Source organism: Echinops telfairi, unplaced genomic scaffold, assembly GCF_000313985.2.
Source record: "Echinops telfairi isolate 266 unplaced genomic scaffold, ASM31398v2 ScPeMD7_18;HRSCAF=68, whole genome shotgun sequence".
Taxonomy (NCBI): Eukaryota; Metazoa; Chordata; class Mammalia; order Afrosoricida; family Tenrecidae; genus Echinops; species Echinops telfairi.
Window position 1 is genome coordinate 27,059,682 of NW_022103915.1, and position 22,374 is coordinate 27,082,055.

Below are 22,374 nucleotides of genomic sequence, written 5' to 3' on the forward strand. Positions count from 1 at the left end.
GTGACAGCGACAGCGCATAAGTTCTCCATAGGCATTTGCTAAATAAATGAATAAGTGAATCAGCCCCTGGACCTCCCAGTAAAATAACCATCACTAGTGGTTGAAGAGCAAGGAGCTAATGGGTTAGGTTCATGCCTGGGGTGACCTATAAATAACAATGTTAGCAGGGTAAGCAGCTTCTCCTAATGACCTCCTTGAATTGGCCAGGTGGCGGAGATTGCGGGACATTGCGAGGGAAAGTTCCTCAGAAGTCAAGGAGAGCTCCTATTTACCTCCTTTGAGATGAACTGCTAGGCTGCACCCTTGGCCTGGGGCTCTTGATGACGCTGTTTGCATCAACCAGAATCCCCTTTCTCCTGAGCAGGCAAACGCTTGCTGATCCTCCACAGCCCCGTACAAATATCACCTTTCACTGGTAGGTTTCTCTGATCTAAACTCTGCCTCGCCTTCATGTTCCTGGGTACTTCAAACTCTAAAGCAGCTGTTCTCAACCCCATTGGGGTTGCAACCCCTTTCACAGGGGTCGCCCAATTCATCACAGTAGCAAAATGACAGTGATGAACTAGCAATGAAAATAATTTTGTTTTCGGGGTCACCACAACATGAGGAACTGTATTGTAGGGTTGCAGCATTAGGAAGGTTGAGAACTACCGCTCTAAATGTATGCTTCATGTACCTTTGCACTTTAAACACAATTCTGTTGGAGACTCATTTTGATAAATCATTCAGGATAATAGCTAACATCTAAGAGTGATTACTACCTGCCGAGTCTGATACTGAGCACTTTAAGTGGATCAGTTCACTCAAAAGCAATGGTGCACGGATGAGGTGTCATTCACCAAGGGACATTAAAAGTAGACCCTTTCATCCTCACCACCCTATGAGACAGGTCCCCTGATTATACCCATTCTATAGAAAAACAAGGAAGGGAAAGGTCAGCTTGCCCAAGGCAACACAGCTAATGAGTGGAAGAACTGGATTTGAATCCAGCCTGGCTGTCCCGCTAAGCCTTGAGCTCTTCACTAATGCACACACTGCCTGTCTCCTGCACTAGTCCAAAGGCAGGGTGCCCATCACTCCCTGCCCTGAGAAAACACCACAGCACCGAGCAAGGAGATCCTAAAGAAATCGCTACTGAATTGAATGTACAACTTTACCGGGATTCTGTCCCTATCTATTTCCCTTGACACATGTCTTCCTCGTCCCACACTCTCTCCGGTGCCCTAGTTACCTTCTCTCGCCCTGCACACACATGCCACCTAAACGCACAGTCTTTTGTTCTTGTTCTTCTCATCAATCACTTCCTCTAGCTAGTCAATCACTCGGATGACTTCTGCACTGCGCCCTTCAACCTGTCACCTTTCCTGAGGAATCCCAAAGTGAACATGTGTTTCCCCACGGAGCTCCAGAAAACACATCAACTCCTCTCCCCTCTGTTCAGTTCCATGTACTGAGCATGGGAAGTGGAGCCCTTCGAAGACCTATCGCTCGCCTCTCGGTGCTTCTGTCAGGCAGGAAGAAGCCTGGGTGAAAACATCAAGCCAAGAGACAGGGTGTGACCATGGGGATGTTTGCTCCTGTGAAGAGGTACAGCCTCGGGGACCCGAAGGTGAGCGGTTCTGCTTGTCCTATAGAGGCGCTGTTCACTGGAATAGACTCGCTGCCAGTGGGTTGGTTTTCCCACTGGGAGCACAGGGCTTCTGCCCAGGCCAGTGGGAATTCACTCCTCAGGCAAGATCGCAGGTCACTTCTCCTTCGTGTGCTTTGACTGAGACCCCAGCCCTATCACAGCCACGTGACTTCTCACTCGAGAGAAATAATGACTTATTCTTTCAATGTGATCAGAACGCCCTGACAGGCTTTGCTCTTTGTAAACCCACTCTCATTGTTTTTCTCTGTTTAACTATCTTTGTCCATTTCTCCTGACACTTAATCTCCTAATTTGGTTTCCTTGCTTATACTTGGAGATGAAGGCAGAGCGAAGTCATGATGCCCTAGTGGCGCAGTGGTTACATGTTGGGCTGTTAACTGCAGGGTCAGGAGTTCAAAACCATTAGTTACTCCTAGGGAGAAAGAAGGGCCTTTCTACTCCCCTCAACAGTTACAGTCTTGGAAACTCACAGGGGCAATTCTACTCGGTCCTATGGGGGCACTATGAATTGGAGGCAACTCAATGACAGTGAATTTGATCTTGAGTTTGGGCTGCCTGTCATCACGACCTCTCCCCTTCTGAAGACAGAAATGCAGTCAGAGTGCTACATTCATTTCTCCCTTTCCACCTGCAGCCAGCTCCCTGGACTAGCAGATTGAGCCTCGGTTGTAACCTCAGTGGAAACAGGACACTGGCTGTCCTAATTCCCTCCTATAATCTAGCCCGATGCCAGGCTGACACTGAGGTTCTCAGCAAACGCAGGAGGTCTCATGGACACTTTATAGGGGACACAGTGCTGCCATAGCCATTGTCTCTGCAAGGCCCGGGCCAGGATCGCCCGAAGAAGAAAGACATTTAAGAATGACAGATGAGAAGACGTGGGAGGCTCCAGGAGAATGCAGGCAGGAGGGCCAGTGGGTAGAAGAGTGCAGGTTTGGAGGAGAGGCCTGGGTTCAATCAAAGCTCCTGCTGCTCATGAGTTGGTGACCTTGGACTCGTCTCAGAGCACCCAGAAGTTTCCCCCATCTGCAGTGCCCAGCTGCCGTGCTGTGGCCTGGATGTAGACGAATACCCAGTTCTGACCAGTGGCTCACGGCTGCTAAGTACAGGGCGGGGACCACAGCCTGGGTCTTTTGCATGTTCCAGGGCTTGTAGTGACACCCTATAACCCATCTACAGTAACTGTGGTAACTGGGCCCCTTCAGCATCCTGACACTGGTACCCATCCTCAGGATCCACACACTCCTCTCTTCCTCCCCAGGCCTGAGGAAGCCCTGCCCTGCCCCGGGGCTATTTGCAGAGACAGGAGTCACGTCCTCCTGCAGGCCCTGCACCATCTGACCACAGGCTCCTTCCAGTCTGGTCTCCTCCCTCCTGTCACAGCAACCCCATCTATCGATCTATCTCCTGCCACAGTGTGGCTGGGCGCATTCAGACAGAAAGGGCGCTGCTGCTGTTTATAGGAACGCCACTCCTTCCCATTCATAGTGCAAATCCGTTTACAAACTGCTTTCATTTGACTTCCCAACAGGCCTGGCAGGAGACAAGGCCACGCTCGAGTCTCCTCTCAGTGAGCAGGGGCAGCGTGACAACCGGTCAGGAGTGCCGAGCCAGGACTCAAACCCTGGGTTCCTGGGTTTGACCTCACTCTTCGTTCCTTCCCTGTTCACTGCTCTGCTTTATTCTTCCTCCTCTGGCCCCACCTTCAACTTTATCATCTCCAAGGAGAAAGAGGAGCTTCTCTTGGAAAGATTGACGGTGTCAGACACCCAAGAGAGGGTCCCTACGAGGTACAATCCACTTGACTGCGGCAGGCTTGGATCTGGGTTTATACCAGCCTAGCTCACAAAGGAAGGCGCTATGGTCCAGTCATAGTTGGGCTGTGATCCACCAGGTCAGCAGTTCAAAACAGCTAGTGGCAGAAGAAAGGGCTTTCTACTCCCGGACACAGTTATAATCTCAGAAACTCGCAGGGACAGTGCTACCCTGTCCTATAGGATCACGACGCGTTGGCATCGGCCCGCTGGCAGTGAGGTTGGTCTTGTTGGAGCTCACAAAAACGACCAGAGTGCCATGATTGTTTGCCTACGATGTGATTTGGGACAACCTATACAAACTTAAGTTTGATTTCAAGTCAACTCTTTACCGACAGAACCCTCCTCTTTTGGCTTATGTCTTCATGGTGGCCTGGGATTAAGCTCAGTATCACATTAACTAAGGGGATAAAGCTCGTCAGCCATCCCCCGACCTTCAAGCAGCTGTCTGTGGAGGCACGATGGTGGTCACGAGGGCTGGACTACAAGGGACTGGGCCTCCGCCAGCTCACCGAGTCACTGGGGAGCTACGCAGGCTGAGACATGAACCATAGAAGGGACAGCACGGGAGAGGGAGACAAGAGGGTGGGACAGCTCGTCCATGCAATGCCTTCTGAAGAGCTGAGCTCCTCAGGGAGAGTGTCCAGAGGGAGAACTCCTGAATTAAACATCAGCAGATGGCTGGGATGGGGGGGCGGGGGCTGAGGTCCAAGGTAACAGGAAGGATTGAGCAGAGCCAGAGGTAAGAGTGCCCTGGGACACTGGCGGGCCAGGGGAGGGAAGGGTTTTAAAGCACAGGGACAAGAGCTGAGGCTGGGCCACACGTGGGTGGGAGTGCTGAAAACCACCAGCTAAACAGCTCGGACGTCAGCCTCCAGGGGATGGGGATGCTGCGGTCTTGTAAGAGCTCTCCATAAAGGATCGCCCTGACCACAGCACCCTGAAAGGTCAGTTGGGGACGGGAGGGCAGTGGGCCTGTGTATGTTACGGAAGAGGACGCTGAGATTCATCCCATGACTTTGGACTTGTTGTCAGGAGAGACCAGTCCCTGGAGAGGGGCATCATGATTGGTAAAGCAGAGGGGCAGTGACAAAGAGGAAGGTCATTGGCGAGATGGAGTGACCTAGTGACTGCAAGACAGGGACAAGCAGGAGGCTGGCACAGGGCCAGGCAGTGTTTCCTTCTGCGGAGCACAGGGTCATTATGGGTCAGAACTGACTCGATGGCATCTAACAACCTACACGGGAGAGGAACTAGCCCAGAGGGTAGGACGAGGAGAGTTGCACAACTTGAGGAATGGGATCCAGATCGCTCAAGTGTACATGTCACAATTGTCGGCTCACAGTCTGCACTGCTGTGTACACGCTCAACAACAACAAATAAGTAAACTATAAGAGGTCAGGGAGAGTGGCAGCCTGCTTTCAGGAGCTCCGGGAAGAGTTATCTGTCTACGTGACAGAAAGGACAAAGAGACAGTTAGACAGGCTACAGCATTTTCACAGAGCTTGGGAACAAGAGGAGGGGCTGAGCGGAGCACATCCAAACAGAGCAAGGCTCTAGGAGAAATCGTCACCCCTTTCCAGACAGCCGGGAAGGATTCTCCTCTGTGGAGTCCCCTGTGCCTCCTCCTCCACCCCAGGCTTCCACCGTTACATGTCTGGCTGGTGGCTTTCCAGAAAGAGCTGTAAAGGCATTCAGAGCAGAGGTCAGCCTTCTGTTACCCAAGCGAGGTCACAGCCCCAGGAATCCCACCAAGCCCACTGCTATCAAGTCAATGCTGACTCCCAGAGGCTCCCCCTGTGGGTTTCCAAGACTGTAAGGGGGGATTGCCTCTTTTGACGCAACATACTGAAGGCTACTCCTGTCGCCTGAGGTGCCACTGGGTGGATCCAAACCACAAACTTCCTAGTTGAAAGGTAAGTGCTTCATTATGTTCGCCATGCAAGGACTCGCAGAGAAGCTCCATCGGAAACCCGTAAGAGACTCAATCAAATGCTGAGATTTGGGTTGAAGTGAAAGTCAAGAACCACTAAAAGCAAAGCCAGGCTGCTCCAAGCACCGGGAGCAGCGTAGCAGAGAGCAATGAAAGTAGGCAGCTTGTATCAGAAGAGTCCCACCTGATAGGGCGTCAGAGGCCTCCCTGCCCTGCGTTCTCTAAGCAAAACAGGACGTGAGGTCCCCTCGGGGGTCCTGGTTGTAAAGCAGCATGAACTCCCAACCTGGGGGCTCCAGTTCCCAACAGGCACTCAGAATGGCTGGAGGAGAGAGCACCACACAGATTCCCAGGCTTTGGGAGTCTAGAGAAGAGCCCTGGGGGTGTCGTGGTTATACATTAGACTAAGATCCCCAAGGTTGGCAGTTTGAAACCACCAGCAGCTCTGTGGGTTCAAGGCAGGGTTCCTACTCCCGTAATCAGTCTCAGACACACGCACAGGGGCAGTTCTACCCTGTCCTCTGTGGGTAGAGGGGCTTGGGTAGTCTTGAAGATGCAAAGCATGGTCTAACACATAGGGGGGCACGTTACATCATTGATGGCAAAGCCCATTATCTTTCCACTCTATTTCTCCACATTCTCGATGAGGAATGGGCTCCGTTCTGTCTTTCCCTGTTGCTCTGACCCCAGAACTAGCCACTTGTTCCTTTCTGTCCTTAGAAAGGCTTTTAAATATTTCTATCGTAGCTGCTCCCTGCTAAGTTCACTGGAACATCCGTCTCGGGCAAGGGAAAAGATAGGAGGGGAGTCCAAATAGCACCCTGAGCCTGAACCTTGGCCTGGATCATTAAGAGCCCAGTGGTCATAGGTGAGATGCTGGGTCTCTTCAACCTCAGGCTCCACCGCAGTGAAACGGGACCAATAGGAGCCCTGGGTTGTCCTGCAGATTCGAGGACCGCCAGCACTGTCCAGGGGAAACCCACCACACCCTGTCCTGGACTCCATGGCCTCCCTGCGTCCCTTTTCCCCTCCCAGGGAACTTCTGGGATCAAAAGAAATGACCGCCACAGGCACTTTTGACTTCTCTGATCACAGGCTAAGTAAATATTTACATGCTTCCTAGGAGCACAAGAGAAAGGAGTCCTCTCTGGATTATTCGCAAGTCAAATGAACCGAAGATGAAGTGTCTGACCAGGAGCAGATAAGGTCAGATGCTGTAGAGTCAACCTCAAGCCAGGCCTCAGGGCCAAAGAGATTAACATCCAACTCACACTTCCAGGACCCCAGGGATGAAATAAATAATTCATTTCTTTCCACATCACCCCTCCTGCTGTCTAAATTCCAATTTACATTTAAAACACTTCCATGGTTAACTATAATGGGAACAAGACCCCCATGAAGGGTCTCCCTCCTAATGCACATGTTCTCCCCTGTGTCTGGACTAGCTCCTGGGGAGGCCCCAACAAGTCACAGGAGACCCTTCTTTGGAGTGGATTGAATAACTGGGCCCCCTTCCAGCTGTGTGCGGCATCCCTGAGGACTCCAGGTGAACACCTGAAGTCAGGCAACTGCCAGCTGGAAGTCAGAGCCAAGTCTCGTAATAAATCTGTAGGTAATACAGACCAGGCAACCAGGTGTGAAACAAGAGCCCCCGACTTCACTTGGAGGTGCCTTGGTGACGCAGGGACTGCCAAGTCAAAGGACAGTGGTTCAAACTCACCAGCCACTCCAAGGGAGAAAGATGCAGGCTTCCATAAAGTGAGAGCCTGGGAAACCCGAGGGGGGCAGTTCTACTCCGTCCTGCGGGGTGCCTCCTCTCTGGGCCACTCAGTTGAATTCACTTTTCTACCTCTCCTAGCAGCCCCAAGCCCTTTCACCTCCTTTAAGTCCAGAGAAACCAATGGGACCAACCAGATGGGTAAATACCCTGCTTTGCTATATAGCCAGATGATATTTCTTATGCCTCTACTCCGGCGTGGGCTCACTGAGAGCAGAGACTCACTGGCTGGCTACCCAGGATGGCTTCCTGGCCCACAGAGGTTGAGGCCAAGGGTGCACGTGACTGGAGGCTGAGAGGATGAGGACCGGAGAGAGACCTGGCTACTGCCTGGGGAGAGGGTTGCTAAGGGCCGATGGCGGTATCCTGACTGTGTACTGATCCTGAGTTGTAGTAACTTGTAATGGCTCCAATAAACACACCTCCTTAACAGTGAGGGTTGTCTGAGAGCCCTGTGCGGCCATGGCAGTGCATTGTAAAAGCCAGCATGGAAGCCGTGTCTCCTGAGGGGAACAGCTGCGGTCAGACTAGGTAGAGGAGGGTGGAGGGTGGAGGCACGCCTCACCTCTGCCGTATGGTAATCAGGTGAAGTTGGGTCCTCCTTCTCCCTGGTATAGCAAAAGAGGTCAGATAGAGTCCTTGTTGTTTTTTTAGCTCTGTGGGATTTGAAGCTGGGACACCTGGTGAGCCATACCTGGTCACAGTGACCAACAGCACCTGGCGGGCCATTTGTGAGTCCTGATATCCATTTCTTTCCAATAGATTCCAACTTATGGTGACTTCACATTGAACTCTCGTCTACGAGGCTTTCAGTGGCTGATTTTGTTGGAAGTACATCATCAGGTCTTTCTTTCAACTCACCTCTGGGTGAGACTTAAAGCTCTAACTTTTCAGTTAGCAGCCAAACAAGTTGACTGCTTGCACCGCTCAGGGACTGCCGGAGATGTGCCCTGGTGGTATTTGTCACAGAAGCTTTTTAGAAGCACGAAGAAGCAGCCGGTGAAGACCAAATGGTCATCTGATCCTCTCCTTTGCCCTTTGGGAAAGGAAGAGTCAGCAGTGTGTACCAATGCCATGACTTAAATGTCCTCTAGGCTCCTGGGAAATAAGACAAAGCTGCCATGCTCCATGCAGACAGGAAGGGAAAGGCTGAGACTGAAACCCCTCCATTAAAGGATGGGGACCTGGATTTCACCAGGCACCTCTCCGCTCCCTGTAGGTAGCCAATGAGTCCTAAGACCATGAATGCTAGCTCACTTATATTTTTCCTAGGAAAGGTTGCTCTCTCTGTACCTTTGCCCCTGGCTTACTCAACAGGACAAAGAATCAGCCCCTTGCAAGACCCATCAACTCGGTGGCCTGAAACACCTACTCCTCAAAAGTGTGGTCCACACACCAGGAGCATCCTGGCTTCCCCTGTGAACGTATTAGAAATGCAGAATCTCAGGCCATGTCCCAGCCCCTCTTCAATCAGCACCTGCATTTTACCAAGACTGCCCGGATAATTATTACATGCATTAAATTATGAGAAGCACTAGCTTAGAGAGAAGTTCAGAAAGTGTCAAACACAACCTTGGCCTTGGCCTTTGGTAAGTTGCATGGTTCCTCTGACCCTTGGTTTGGGAACTATTATAACAGCATCCTTCCAGCTACTGCACTTTAAGAATCATTCTGTTCTGCCAACCACTTTGGTGCCCTTGTGACCTCAGGTCCATTCTACACGGGCATGAGGCAAGCCCTGGGAGCAGTGGGCACTGGTCTGGGTGGAGGTAGGACCAGCAGGAGCCTGGGGAAGCCCCACCTCAGAAGCCAAAATGAAATGTGTGGCTGAGAATTAGGTCAGTGTGCTCAGGGGCAGCTGCTGATTAAGCAGCGGCTACAAAGAAAGGCTCCTTGAATGAGATGAGGCGTTCAAGAAAGAAATATTTACCAAGAGCCACGCTCTTAAAAACACACTTGAGACAAGAGGGCTGCCTCCCCCCACTGTCCATCAATAGCAATCATGTCAGGTGACCAGCAGAGGCTGAGACCCAGGGAAGGACTCTGAGAGAACATGCTGGCCTGGAGCAAGGTGGGGCTGGCATCCACACCAGCTGGGAGACTTCTCTGTCTGTCGCTTCCCACAGCAGCCTGATCAGAGCCCAGGATGCTGACTCCCTGATAACACAGATGCTGGGATCCCAGCAGCCCTCCCCTCCCACGTCTCCACTTCCAAATGGAGCCTCTGCTGGGTACTGGGCTCCCTCATCAGCATCTCCTTTCAGGAGAAAGAGCCACTTCACCACCACCAGATGGGGAGGATGGAAGAGCCACACCCAGAACTTCCGGGGCTGTTTAAATTAAGGACTTCATTGAGTTCAGTGTCCCCGTTTGAAACTCTCCTGTTTGGACAGAGTTAATTTTGTTAATTTTGGCTATCTAATATCCATTCCCTTAACCCCCCCAAATTTTGAGTCAAATGCCCAGCCCCCTACTTAATTCCTACACCCTGTATGTTGCAGGGAAAGCTATCTGTGCCCCAATTCTGGAACTTGGGGGTGTGATTTATTTAAAAAGAAAACAAAACAAACAGAAAAACCCAAGCGGACTTGTGTGACTTGAGCTCAGAGAATCAAAAAGCCTGACACACACATACCCCACCCACACCCCTACACACCCCACCCTACACTAAGCGTTTCAAGCATGGACCTGTGATAGAAAATGCTGGTATTAGACTGAGAGTCTCTGGGTGGTGTGTCAATGCACTCAGTCACCTAAGGATAGAGGGTCCAGTCCACCCAGAGGTGCCAACGAAGAAAGGGCTGGACATCTACTTCCAAAAGATAAAATTCACGCACCCACCTTTGGAGCACAGTTCTCCTGACCCACACATGGCCCCCTGCGTCAGAATCGATGTGAGCACAACTGTTCCTTAGACTAAAGCCCTGGAGGTTGAACCGCTGGGGAAAGGAAATTCTCCACCTTGCCCTTTCCTTCCCCAACCCCAGTTGCCCAGCCAGGCCTGTTGGCCACGGCATTACCCCCATCGCCCATCTTAAGGAGACGAGGGAGGTAGCCTGCCAAGAATGAAGCCAGCACCATGGAAAGGCAGCCAACAAACCGGGGAAAGAAAGCCACCAAGTCTTTGGTCAGAGCCTTTGAGTGCCTGGCCTTTTCAGGAACTGAGCCCATCAATTCTCCGAGTTGTTTGAGGCAGTTGAGCTGGGAGTTCTGTTATTTGCAGCTGAAAGCACCCTAACTGGCTTACAGGCAGATAAATCATTTGGTTCCCGGAAGAAGGCTGAGGACCCACCAAAATTCTCTTGGCCTGAGCATATATTAGACGCTTCCAGCGCCCTCCTCCCCCCAGCTCAATCCTCAGACCCAAATAAATACACACAGGACCCTCAGATGAAGCAGCAGCAGGTGAGCCAAATAGCAGAGGCCCAACAGCAAGGCCGCTGCTGCCTCTTCCAACCCCAGGTCCTGGCGACAATAATCCCAAACCATTTTAGGTTATCAAGCCCACTCTCCCTCATCAGGAGTCTCTGCCTTGATGCCTCTGGGGATTTAAAGATCAGCAGCCATTTGCGCTCCCTCCCCCAAGTCTGTATTTCCTCCTCTTGCCCTATTTCAGTGGGGGAGGGGCCGAGGAAAGGCTTTCTTTGAATCCTGGTGCAATTTTCTCTGCTCTTTCCTAATCCCTCCACCTGTGAGATAATTGCTGGCATTTGGAGGGAAAACGCAAAACTAATCACAGACTTGCACACAAAGACATTAAAAAAAGAGAGAGAAAGTGGCAGATTAAATAGGAGCAAGGAAAAATCCTGAGGCCAGAATTAACCACACTCTGACATCCATGTCAGACGAACAAGGCAAGCACCCTCTCTGAGGGAGGAAGGCAAAGCTTAGCAGTGGGGAGTGCATTGCAAACACCAGGGTTTCATGGTTCCGCTTGGGGCTGCTATCTGCAAGGTCAGCAGTTCAAAACCACCAGGTGCTCTTCATGAGGAAAACGAGACTCCCTACTTCCATAAAGAGTTACAATCTTGGACACTCACAGGGCCAGCTCTACCCTGTCCCCTTGGATTGGCAGAACTGGGCATCGACTCAATGGCAGTGAGTTTGTGGGGTTGTTTTAGAGAGATGGACCCTACGTAGCATGAGGACATGTGATTTGATTCCCAGCCAACACACCTTATCCGATTCATAGGCACCCTAGATAAGATTTCCAAGACTAAAAAGCTTTACAAGAGAGACCGCCTCATCTTTCTCCCATGGAGCAGGTCGTGAGTTTGAACTGTCGACCTTGCAGTCTAACCTACAGTACCACGAGGGCTCTTGAGCTACTCACAAGTCAACCACCAACATAAGCAGGCCTGTCACACAAAAACTCCTATTTATTGTTTCCATGCAGTAAGAACACTCTCTTAATCAAAGATTCCCCTTGTTAGGTGACAGGGAAGGAGTGGTGGTGGGATGCTAAGATGTTATGATCCAGTGATCAGAATAAAACAAAATCTTTTTGAATAAGCCACCTGGCCCCACTCCATCAATTACGTTCCCAACCACAACTCTCGGGTTTTCTTGGTGAAGGGAGACAGACTAGGGATTTTGTGGCTGTTAATTTTGGTGGAATTGGTTCTGACTCATCGGAAGTCTACGGACAACAGAAGGAAACACTGCCCTGTCCCGCACCATCCTCACAATGATTCTTATGTGTGAGCCATTGTTGCAGCCACGGTGTCAATGCATCTCCTGCAGGCCTTCCTCTTTTTCTCTGCCCTCTACTTTACCAAGCAGGATACCCGTTCTCCAGAGACTGGTGTCTCCCGACAACATGTCCTATGTGACATGAGACAAAGCCTTGCCTCTAAAGAGCACCCTTTAAAGCAAAAATTACCCAAAAAACCTATATATTGCAAGTAAGTTTATAAGCTAAGATAAATGTGAATTAACTTGAAACTATATAAAATAAAGCAAAATACTTTCAGCAGACTACTAAACTTCCCATTTGCTTTACAACACACACTGAGCATCTCAAATTCAACCCGGCATACATATACAATGGACCTGCTGGCTCTGCGGTTCTCACTGGGGCACCAAAACTTTGTAAGTTCCCAAGTCCTCAAGGTGATTCTTAATGCACTACAAAACATTTTTGTAACTCTGAAGGATTCAACTGAAAACGAAGTACATGTGATATATATATTGTAGGAAAATTAATGAACAGCGATCCTCTACCTCACAGGAACCATGAAGGCAGCGTCCCTTGTGTTTGAAGGAAGGTAAGCTGAAGAAATCTAACACAGGCAGTTCACGCGGATGCAAGAGCAGAACACAGCTCACCGACCAAGCCCCCTTCCTTGTTCTCCTGTTCACACAGCTGAACTGCCTTGCCCAACCTCCTGGGTAATTAGGTAGAATCATGTGATTGTGTTCTGGCCAATTGGGAGGGGCACACACTACTTCCAGGTGGAACCTTTTAAAACAAATCCTCCACCCTCTCTCGTGTTATTTGCCAATTAAAAGCAAAGAGAACGGGGCTACAGGCTGGCAGGGCCTCTGAATGGCTGTGTGGGACAGAGCCCTGCGCCACACTCACTTCCCAATCTACACTGATGGAAGAAATCCGCCATTGGCCGTTTACGTCACTGTGATTTGGGGGATGGTTTGCAATTTTTATCCCTAGTTCCCTGCGCCTCCTTGTTTTCCCTGTTACCAACCAACTCTTCTGGACCTTTGGAGAAAGTCTGGATCATCTGCTAATGAAGAAGAGATGGAAGTTGTCAAGGATTGGGTCTTTCTTGGATCTATGATCAATGCTCATGGAAGCAGCAGTCAAGAAACTAAAGGATTCATCGCATTGGGGCTATCTGCAGCACAAGACTTCTTTAAAGTATTGAAACGCAAGAACGTTACATTAAGGATGAAGGTGTCCCTGGCCCAAGCCGTGGCCTCTCCGATCGCCTCATGTGCTTGTGAAAGTTGCACATTGAATAAGGAAAAGTAGAGGGTCAGCAAAAAAAAAAGAGGCAGGCCTTCAAGGAGATGGGCTGCCACGGTGGCTGCCACAATGGGCTCAAACATAAGAACAATTGTGAGGCGGGTACAGGGCCTGACAGCGTTTCTATCAGTTCTATATAGAGTCACTATGTGTCACAACTGAGTCGCTGGCACCTACCAACAACCACATGGCTCGTATGCAGCCAAGGTGCAGGGTGCTGCACAGCAGTCTCGCTGGAGGGCCATCGTAATATCCTAGGAAACAGCCTGTCTTTAGAAAAGCTCTCACGGTTTCAATAGTTCTTTGGTACAAAGCCCGAAACCAGAGGGGGGAACATAGCTTCTGAAATGTGCTGTTAGCATGGTCTGTACACTGCTAACGGGTAAAGCGGCTTCACAATAAAAGGAGGAAAAATTGAAGTAGGGAAGGATTTCTTCTTACTTACATAACTCCACAATCACCACCCATGGAGACTGCAGTTCAGCAATCATTGTCTGGGGCACATCTACTGCAAAAAGCCTCTTGAACCAGTTAAAAAGACAAGGTGTAACTTTGAGGACTAAGGTCTTCCTGGCCCATGTCACCATTGCCCATTACCTCATGTGCATGTCAAAGCTGGACCATGGAGAGAGGGGGATGCATCTGAAGGATGAGGCTGGCGAAGAACACCGAATGTAACACGAACGGCCGGAAGATCGGCAGCATCTGTCTCCACAGAAGGAGAGCCAGAATAATCCTCAGAAGGAAGGACGGAGAATTGGTCTCATGTACTTTGGACAGGTTGTCAGGAGGAACCAGTCTCTGGAGAAGGACATCCAGCTTGGTGGAGAGTTCATGAGGAAACAAAAATTATTTTAATGGAAGACCCTCAACAAGATGGACTGGCGCTGCCGCAATGGGCTGACCCACAGCCATGACCACGCGGTGTGTCGTGAGGGTGTGCACGGGGTTGGTATGAATTTGCACAGCCACAACAGCACGTCACAGCAACAAAGGAAAAAGACCAATTTGTATTCATGTGGATCTCTCTTGTGTCCAATACTTGTTAAATTCAATTATACTTCATTGTTCCTGTCAAGAGGGGAGGGAATAAAGTATTTATCAAAATCGTATGAAGCGCCAGACCCTTGTTATTCTTTTAACACATGTTACTTTATTTACTTTCAATTTTACCAAAAGTAAAATAATATATTATTTATAATATCCCGTCTTCTCCATACTATTGTTTATGGGCATTATTAATAATGCATTATAATATATTATAAAATGATAAGATATTATACTGCATATGTATAACTAACCATAGGTGATCATTGTTCATAGAAAAACTTTAAGCTTTTAATTCCATTTTACACAGACTTTTTGAAGGCCGCCTTCCTGTAATGATACATCAAACCAAACTCATTGCCAGCTAGTCGAATCTGACTCAGCAACCACCCCTGGGTTTCCAAGTCTGTAAATCTTTACATGAGCAGAGACTCATCTTTCTCCCAAGAAGGAGTTGATGAGTTCAAACTGCTGTCCTCGAGGTTAGCAGCCCAGCGTGCCACTCACTAATGTCCTACGATACCTTATCATCCCCATTTCACAGAAAAGACACGAGAGTGCAGGGAACGTAAAGCAACGATAGGGTCTGTAGACTCAGGCTTTGGGGTCAGACCCAGCCCCGTAGATCTGAGCTCTGCCAGGAGTTCTAGAACAAGCTGTATAACCTTGGGGTTGTCTGTTTCCTGCATTTGGAAATGGAGGGACTGCCCTGCATTCATTTAGTCAGAGGTTGCTTGGAAGTGATATGCAAACTAAATTCGATGTTGTTCCTCTGGGTAGAGGTGGGACTGGTAGAGGAACACGGATGGATCCTTTCCAATAAGAGGCACCATTCCAGCAAAAACAGAGACTCTGTGGCCCACCTCTAAAAGGGGCTGCAAGCAGAGTGGAAGCACGGCGAGGGGCCGCAAAGGCAGCAGAGCCTCTGGGGAGAGCAGACCTGTGCTTATCTACGGAGAGGACGAAACAGCTTCCAGCTCCGGGGCTGGCCACGTCCGGCTGAAGGACTGCCGGAGAGAAAGGGAGCTTGCCACGTTCTCCCTGTTTCTATCATTTTTAGAGAGAAGGAGACTGAAAACAGGGAGCGCATCTGGAAAGTTGGCCCAATTCACCCTTTTCCACAAAGGACCTTGACCTTTGTCTAGGCAGTGACCTTTACCCTACCACTGGTTTCCTGGCAGGTATTTCAGCAGTAGCCGGCTCACTATGGAAGCGAGACCCAGAGCAGAGATAAAACAACGAAATCACTCTGGTAAATATTTAATATGATTGCCTCTCCCCCGCCCCACTTTTAACAAATCACTATCAAAGGCTGAGCACATTGTAGAAAACACATTTATTTATTCTACCCTGAAAAAAAAAGAAAAAAAGAAAGCATAGTGCTCATGCATTTTATCTATCTAGATCTCCAAATGACTTTGGTACTGGAGAGCCTTTGTGATCAAAACGGCCTGAAGGAAGGCAATTCTGCAGCAGTTTAAGGGCTGATTTCATGCGCTGATCAGCAGTCACCCCTGCCCCCACCCCCCCACAAAAGAGTTGCCTCATGGAAGGGTACCAGACCTAACCCCTCACAACACGTGGCAGAGCCCTAAAGGGAGAAGCATCATTTTAAAGGGAAAGAGGATGGCATGGTGTAGTGGTTACACATTGGGTTGCTAACTGCAGAGTCAGCAGTTCGAAACCAGCAGCTGCTCCGCAGGCAGAAGATAAGAATTTCTGTGTCAGAAAGATTGACAGTCTTGGAAATCCTCAGGGTTTACACAGGTCATTCTACCCAATCTTATAAGCTCACTGTGAATCAGAATCAACCACTCAATGGCAGTGAGAGTTTTGATTTGTTTGTTTCTGACTATAGATTATTCCTGAGGATGAATTTTTCTTTTAGTGAAACAAAACACAAAGTTACTAACCTATTCTTAAAAGAGAAAGGAGGGAGAAAACCCATTAAGTAAAACTTTAAAAACAAGCCCAACTGAATTTCCTCATAGCGCATCTTTAGGGCACAGCAGTCATCGCTGTAGGCCAGCAAAAGGAAAAAGCAGGCAAGTTTTTCATTTTGTTTTGCTGTCTGTCAAGGCAGCTAGCATCACCATATCCTTCCGGCCAGGATGCAAGCAGTCGGCAGGAAGAATCTCTGCATGAGACACAATCTTAAGAAACCAGTTGCCAGCAAGTGGATCCCTGCTTATTGCACCTCCATGTGGGTCTGAGTGGAACAGAGCACCGCCGATTTTCAATGGCTAGTTTCTCAGCAGTAGACTGCCAGACCCTCCTTCCCAGGGACATCTGGGTGGACCCCAATCTCCAGCATCTTGGATAGCAGCCAAACGGTCACTGCTTGCCCCAAGGATGCACCACACACATTATTAAAAATCCTGGAACACAGGGAACATAGGGTTGGATAGGATCTCAGGGCAGCCAAGTGACTTAACCTTTTCAGGATTAAAGTACTTTCTGCCTTGACTTTTTGGTTGAAGCCAGATGTCTCTAAAATGGAAGGCGTTTTGAATAAAATTTAAAAAAACATTTATTGAAGCATACGAATTTTGATACATTACTGGGATATGTCCCAAGGGGTCTCTGGTGCTGGGATAGGTAGGGATTCACAAAATGATGCAGTGCCCACCCCCTCCAGGTGACAATACAGAGTAAAAATGGAATAGCCTGTTCCCACTATGCCCTATGTAGGTGTACACTATATGTCCCATTGGTCACAGAAGCACTAAGAGACGACTTTGTTTACAATGCCCACCTTCTGATAGGCCCAGAACCTTTCTTACACACCATTATCATTAATGACCTCAACACCCTGTGGTTAATCTCTAACAAGTAGTGAAGGTGACATCTGCAAGCCCATTTGGTGGGAGGCATTGGGAGTCAGAGAATCCGTACCAAGACCTAACTCTGTCCCCGATCTTCAGTGCAGAGACAAGCATGTTGCTTCTGCCCTGTCAGCATATGCTTTGTCATCCAGAAAATCACAGTGGATGGACTGAAAGATTTCCATGTTCCCTTTCAGTTCTGGAATTATATGCTTCTAAGATTTCGAGAAACAAATCAGCAGTTTTCATTTTCAAAGTAACGCTTAGTCAATTTTTTGTCATGGCTTATCTAGTTACATCGAATAATATAAGGCAGCTCCATCATTGCTTATGTACACAGACACACTCACAAAGAACGGAACACTCAGTCAATGGTTTAAAGGACCAACAAGCTTTGTTACAGGATGATCTTGTTTCGCGCAGAGGCTCTGACACCAAGGGGCCTCTTTGCTTTGCAGCTGCCCAGAGACCTCCTCCTGCAGGCTGTCCCCATCACCAAACTCAGTGGGAGACTGCTCATCTCATTTCTGTGTTTGTAGCACATGGGGTCACGATGAGTTGAGACCAACTTGAAGGCCAATCCTAATAACGGCTCGCTGTCATTGAGTCAATGCTGACTCATAATGACCCCCTGTGGGAGTAGAAAGCCCAGTCTTTCTCCCGAGGACCTGCTGGTGGTTTCCAACTGTCCACCATGTAGATCACAGCCCAATGTGTAACCACTGCACTACCAGAGAGCCTGCTAACAACAGCAATAGGATGTGATTAGTTCAGGGGTTCCTAATATAAGTTCACAAGTGTTTACTCAGCAATTCCCATTTTCAGGCAGTACTGTTCCAGGCACTGGAGAGACTGTGGGGAATAGTACAGATGCTGCCTTTAATTTTGTGGAATTTATATCCTCATGGGCTGAAAATTCCTTCACTTTTTAATTGAGCTACTTTAATTTAATGAGCACTCATGGTACTGCGGGGTTAACATCGGGTTGCTAAGTGCAAGGTTGGCAGTTCAAACCCACCAACCCTAGATAGGGTTTCTATGAGCCAGAATCAATTCCATAGTAGTAGGTTGGGGTTTGGGGTAGGTAGCACAGTGATTTGTTAAGCACTCAGATACTATGGGAGAGGGCAGTGGTTTGAACCCATGAGACACCCCATGTGGAAAAGATGGGTCATTGCTCTTCCCAATAGATTTTAGCCTTGGAAATCCTAAGGGGAAATTCTACTTAATCCTATAAACTCTGTAGGAGTCTGAATAGACTTAATGCCACTAACCTGGTGGGATAGGCATTTAATGGGTGAAGATGTGATTACTGAAGTAAGAGCAAAACAAGGAATTATTTTTCAAAGCCCTCAGATTTAATAAATGATCGAGATGTGGTTTTGATAATAGACACAAAACATGTACTGTGCATTAGATGCCAAACTATGGCATAACTCCTCTATAGACATGCTCGTTGGATTCTCACAGCTGTGCTATAAAACGGGGAGTAATGTTCCTCTTCACTTGTTAAGATGAGGCTTAAAAACTCAGTTGTCATCAAGTGGCTTCTGAGTCCTGGGAAATTCCTATGTGTCAAAGCAGAATTCTTCTCTACAGAGTCTCCAGTGACTGTTTTATTTGGGGTGGGAGGAAATAGACCCCCAAGCTTTCTTCTAAAGTCCTCCTGGCTGGACTCCAGCCCTATCCTCTCACACTCAGCGAGGCTATTGATTGAGCTGGTGTCAAACACTAAAAGGTATTGCTCTAACCCACCAAGCTTTCTTCCCTAGGACCCTGAACTAGGAGTTGGTCTTCTGACCTGAATCTCACAGTGCCGACTCTGATTAGAATTATATACAGGTGCATATCTAGTGTTTCCAGTTTAATTGACACACGAATCCATGAGTTTAAAGCTGAGAAACTTGCCCCAAACAAGTTTGGCCGAGGCATCTACAAACCCCCATCATTGGTCACACAGAGAAACGGAGGAGAACATATCAGAGTGCTTCAAAAAGTACATGGAAAGATGGAATTATAAAATAATGGGATTTTTCCATGAACTTCTGGAAGGTCCCTGGGACATTGTTCAAAGATCCCTGGTGGCATAGTGGGCTGCTAACCTAATGGTCAGTGGTTCGAACCCATCAGCCACTGCAAGGGAGGGAAATGAGGCTTTCTCCTCCCATCAAGATTTACAGCCCTGGAAACTTACAAGGGCAGTTCTACTCTGTCTTACAGGTCAACCATGAACCAGAGTTGACTCCATGGCAGTGAGTTAGCTTTGAGTTCAATACATGGCTCAGCAAATCACTTCGTCATGACCAAATAAACAGCCCCAGACACGCAGCCTCCTATGATGGATCAATGGCAGACACTTCACACTGAACAGACAGCTCAGAGGTAAGGCACTCGGAGAGCCCAACAAAGACGTAGCTGAGCCAAGACTTTCCAAACAAAGGACAAATACCTCTCCTCGCCAGGAAGCAATTCTCTCACCTCCCTCCATTTTCACAGTCTGGGGTGCAGCAGGGAGCGGCGGAAATCAGCCCTAGCCACACTGGGTTCTAGGCTGAATGGTCTCAAGTATACAAGGGAGAAATGACTGTGGGGTGTTAGCCTGCTCCAGATTTCAAGGCGAATAAGATAAAACAAAGTTCCTAGCAATTTGTTCCTCCTGTGTGCTGAGATCAGCAGCCTGATAGCTAAAGCATTGTTTTTACACACTCTGTGGCTATCAGTTTAAGTACTTAGGTAATAGACACTGGAAGTGTTTTAACTAGTGTCTTTAAAACTGCATTTGCTAGGAAACTGTAATTTCCCTATTGAAACTATCCCATGCAAAATGGGGGAGGGGGGGACCTATTCCCAATCAAAATATCCTTGAGGAAAGTCAATCCAAAAACTTCCTCCAATCCGAGCCATCAAAGCTCATAAGATTAGACTTAGAAGGGTTATGTTATCCCAAGTGGTTCAACTGGACGCTGCAGTTTTACCCTAGCTAGTCTCAACAACAACAACATGAACGATAAGAATGGCTTTCCACCCCGTGCATCTGGGACATGCCGAGAAGGACATGTCCTTCCTGGGGGATTTGTGATTCACATCATCCTCATGAAGGCTCTGAGAAGCCCGAGGCTCAAGAAGCTTGTTTCATCCTACTGAAGCCTGTGTTTTCCTGTTTTTCAAATTTCTTTTTTTCCCCCTTGCCTTGAAACAGTGTTGACAGGTCTCAGAATTCATTGAGAAGATGGCAATCTGCGTGAACCCACAACACAGCATCAGATCCTGAGAGGACGAAATGTCCCCGCAGTTCACACACCCTGATTTTTCTTCCAGGCTATGATGGAGCCCAGGGATGCGCCGGTTTCAAGGAAACCTCCTATTTAAACCTCCTTCAGTCCCTCTACATTGAAATAGGACGTCGAACAGTATTTGATGGCGTCTCCCAGTTTTCTATCAAGTGGGTCACAAACATATCAAGTTATAGATATGATCACGATCTACAGGACCTACGTGACCCAGTGCATGAGTCTGGAGATATCACTAATGGGGGAGTGCACGTCCTCTTATTTTCATGCACTTAGCAACTCTCATCAAAGAACAATGACGACAATGGAGACACCGCCAGTGGATAGGTCAAGGGGTTTGTTTGTTGCTTGCGACACAGTTTATTTGGTTGAGAGAAAAGTGATCCTCAGACAAGCCCACCCCAAATAGTATTTTGAGGCTTGAGATTGGATTTTGCATAGCACCAAGCCACGCTCATTTCAAGAATGGGTCCGCAGGCTTCTGCAGGGCGCAGTCATTAGCTTATCTGTAAGTAAATATTTGGATTGTCAGACAGCTCCTTGCAAACAAGATTCTTTTCCAAACATTCATTCTGGACGCCTCCTCCGAGCCCGCTAGGGCATCACGCGAGGTCGGGTTTGTGTCCGCGTGGAACTAGGAGATCATCCTCCGGAAGTCAGCAGACAGGCGAGCAAGCACGCTCTGCCCCGTGGTTGGCTTTTGTTGTTTGTTTGTTTTTTGTCTTGATTTGTTAAAAAGAAAAGAACTCCTTCGTACGTGGGGCTCAGTTGTCCTTGGGTGCTGTCTGGTCTTTGCTTGGCACCATCGCCAGAACGCTTGGGAAAGGACCTTTCCACACCATGCTGCTCCCTCGTCTCGACCGACCACGGAAAACCACACGTTCGCAACACAGCCTCATTGTCAGAATTCGCAACCATTGACAAGGCAGCTGTTCCCTCCCTCTCCAATAGACTCCAAATCTCAGATCGTCTCCTGGATTGGCCGCTTGATCTATTGCTCTTCACACACAAATCATCCTTAGGCAAATGAATTCTTTAAAAATTTCTTTTAGGGGGGAAAAATAAACCATGGAAATGTTTACTAAACAGCCTTTCCACTTCTATACTTGCCATTCTTGTTAGCATAGGCTGGCACCCTGCCAAAGTGCAGGATCGCTGATGCAAGGTCCCAGAGAAAGAACGTGTGTGTGTGTGTGTGTGTGTGTGTGTGTGTGTGTGTGTGTTTGGGGGGCTGGGGTGGGGGAGGTTGAGAAAGCAGCACCGCTTTAAGAGTCAACAGTAAATTAACTTCCCCAAAGAGTGAAATAATTAGCAGTTAGTAGCTTATTAAAAGGAAGGCAAAGGCCAAGCTGCCATCTGGGATCTCCAGTTTCTTGCTATTGTTATTATGCGAAGATGGCCACAGTGCATTAGGTTTCCTGTCACCGCTGCTTGCCCTTACTTTACATGTAAATTTTAATGAAAGATGGAGCACTTTTACAATCAGACGTCCATCAGAAAATATTATTAGGCTGGCTTTTTATAATGCATGTGCGCTTTTCTAACTCTGCTCTTGGGCTCACCGCTAAGTGCCTTGGGGGGGAAAAGATAAAGAGGTTTTAAAAAAAGAGCCCAATGATATCAATTAGATATTCTCTATGCAGGCGGAAACCTGAGTTTCATCATAAAGGGGCACTGTTTCTGCCTTATGGACAGACAGTAAAACCCTGAAGGCCTCAGTCCCCTGCAGGGTGCATCCTTCCCAATGAAAATGAGCACAATCTTGAACTTGCCTGCCGCTCATTACATGGGGCACCCCGTTTGGGAGGGAGCGGTGAGAATCTGTACCCTTGTTCCAAATAGATGGCTGTGAGTGGCCGGTCAGAACTGTGTGGGGTCTCAGCAGAAGCGCCTTGTCTTGGTCTGGGCACAGTTTACATGAGTCGGTGCAGTGTAAATCATTTTTTAAGCTGTGTGCTGCAAAGTGCGTGTTTTGTACACCTTACACAATGCATGCTACCCTCCAGGAAAAATGAATGAACAAAAATGTTTAAATCCCTTTTCTGCTCCTC

The 22,374-nt window shown here is 48.4% G+C and overlaps 1 protein-coding gene across 13 annotated transcripts in view; it reads right to left on the reverse strand.

Annotated features, from left to right (window-relative positions):
- Positions 1-22,374, reverse strand: part of NRXN3 (neurexin 3) — a 1,902,419-nt gene that overhangs the window by 1,719,695 nt on the left and 160,350 nt on the right. The window lies entirely within an intron of this gene.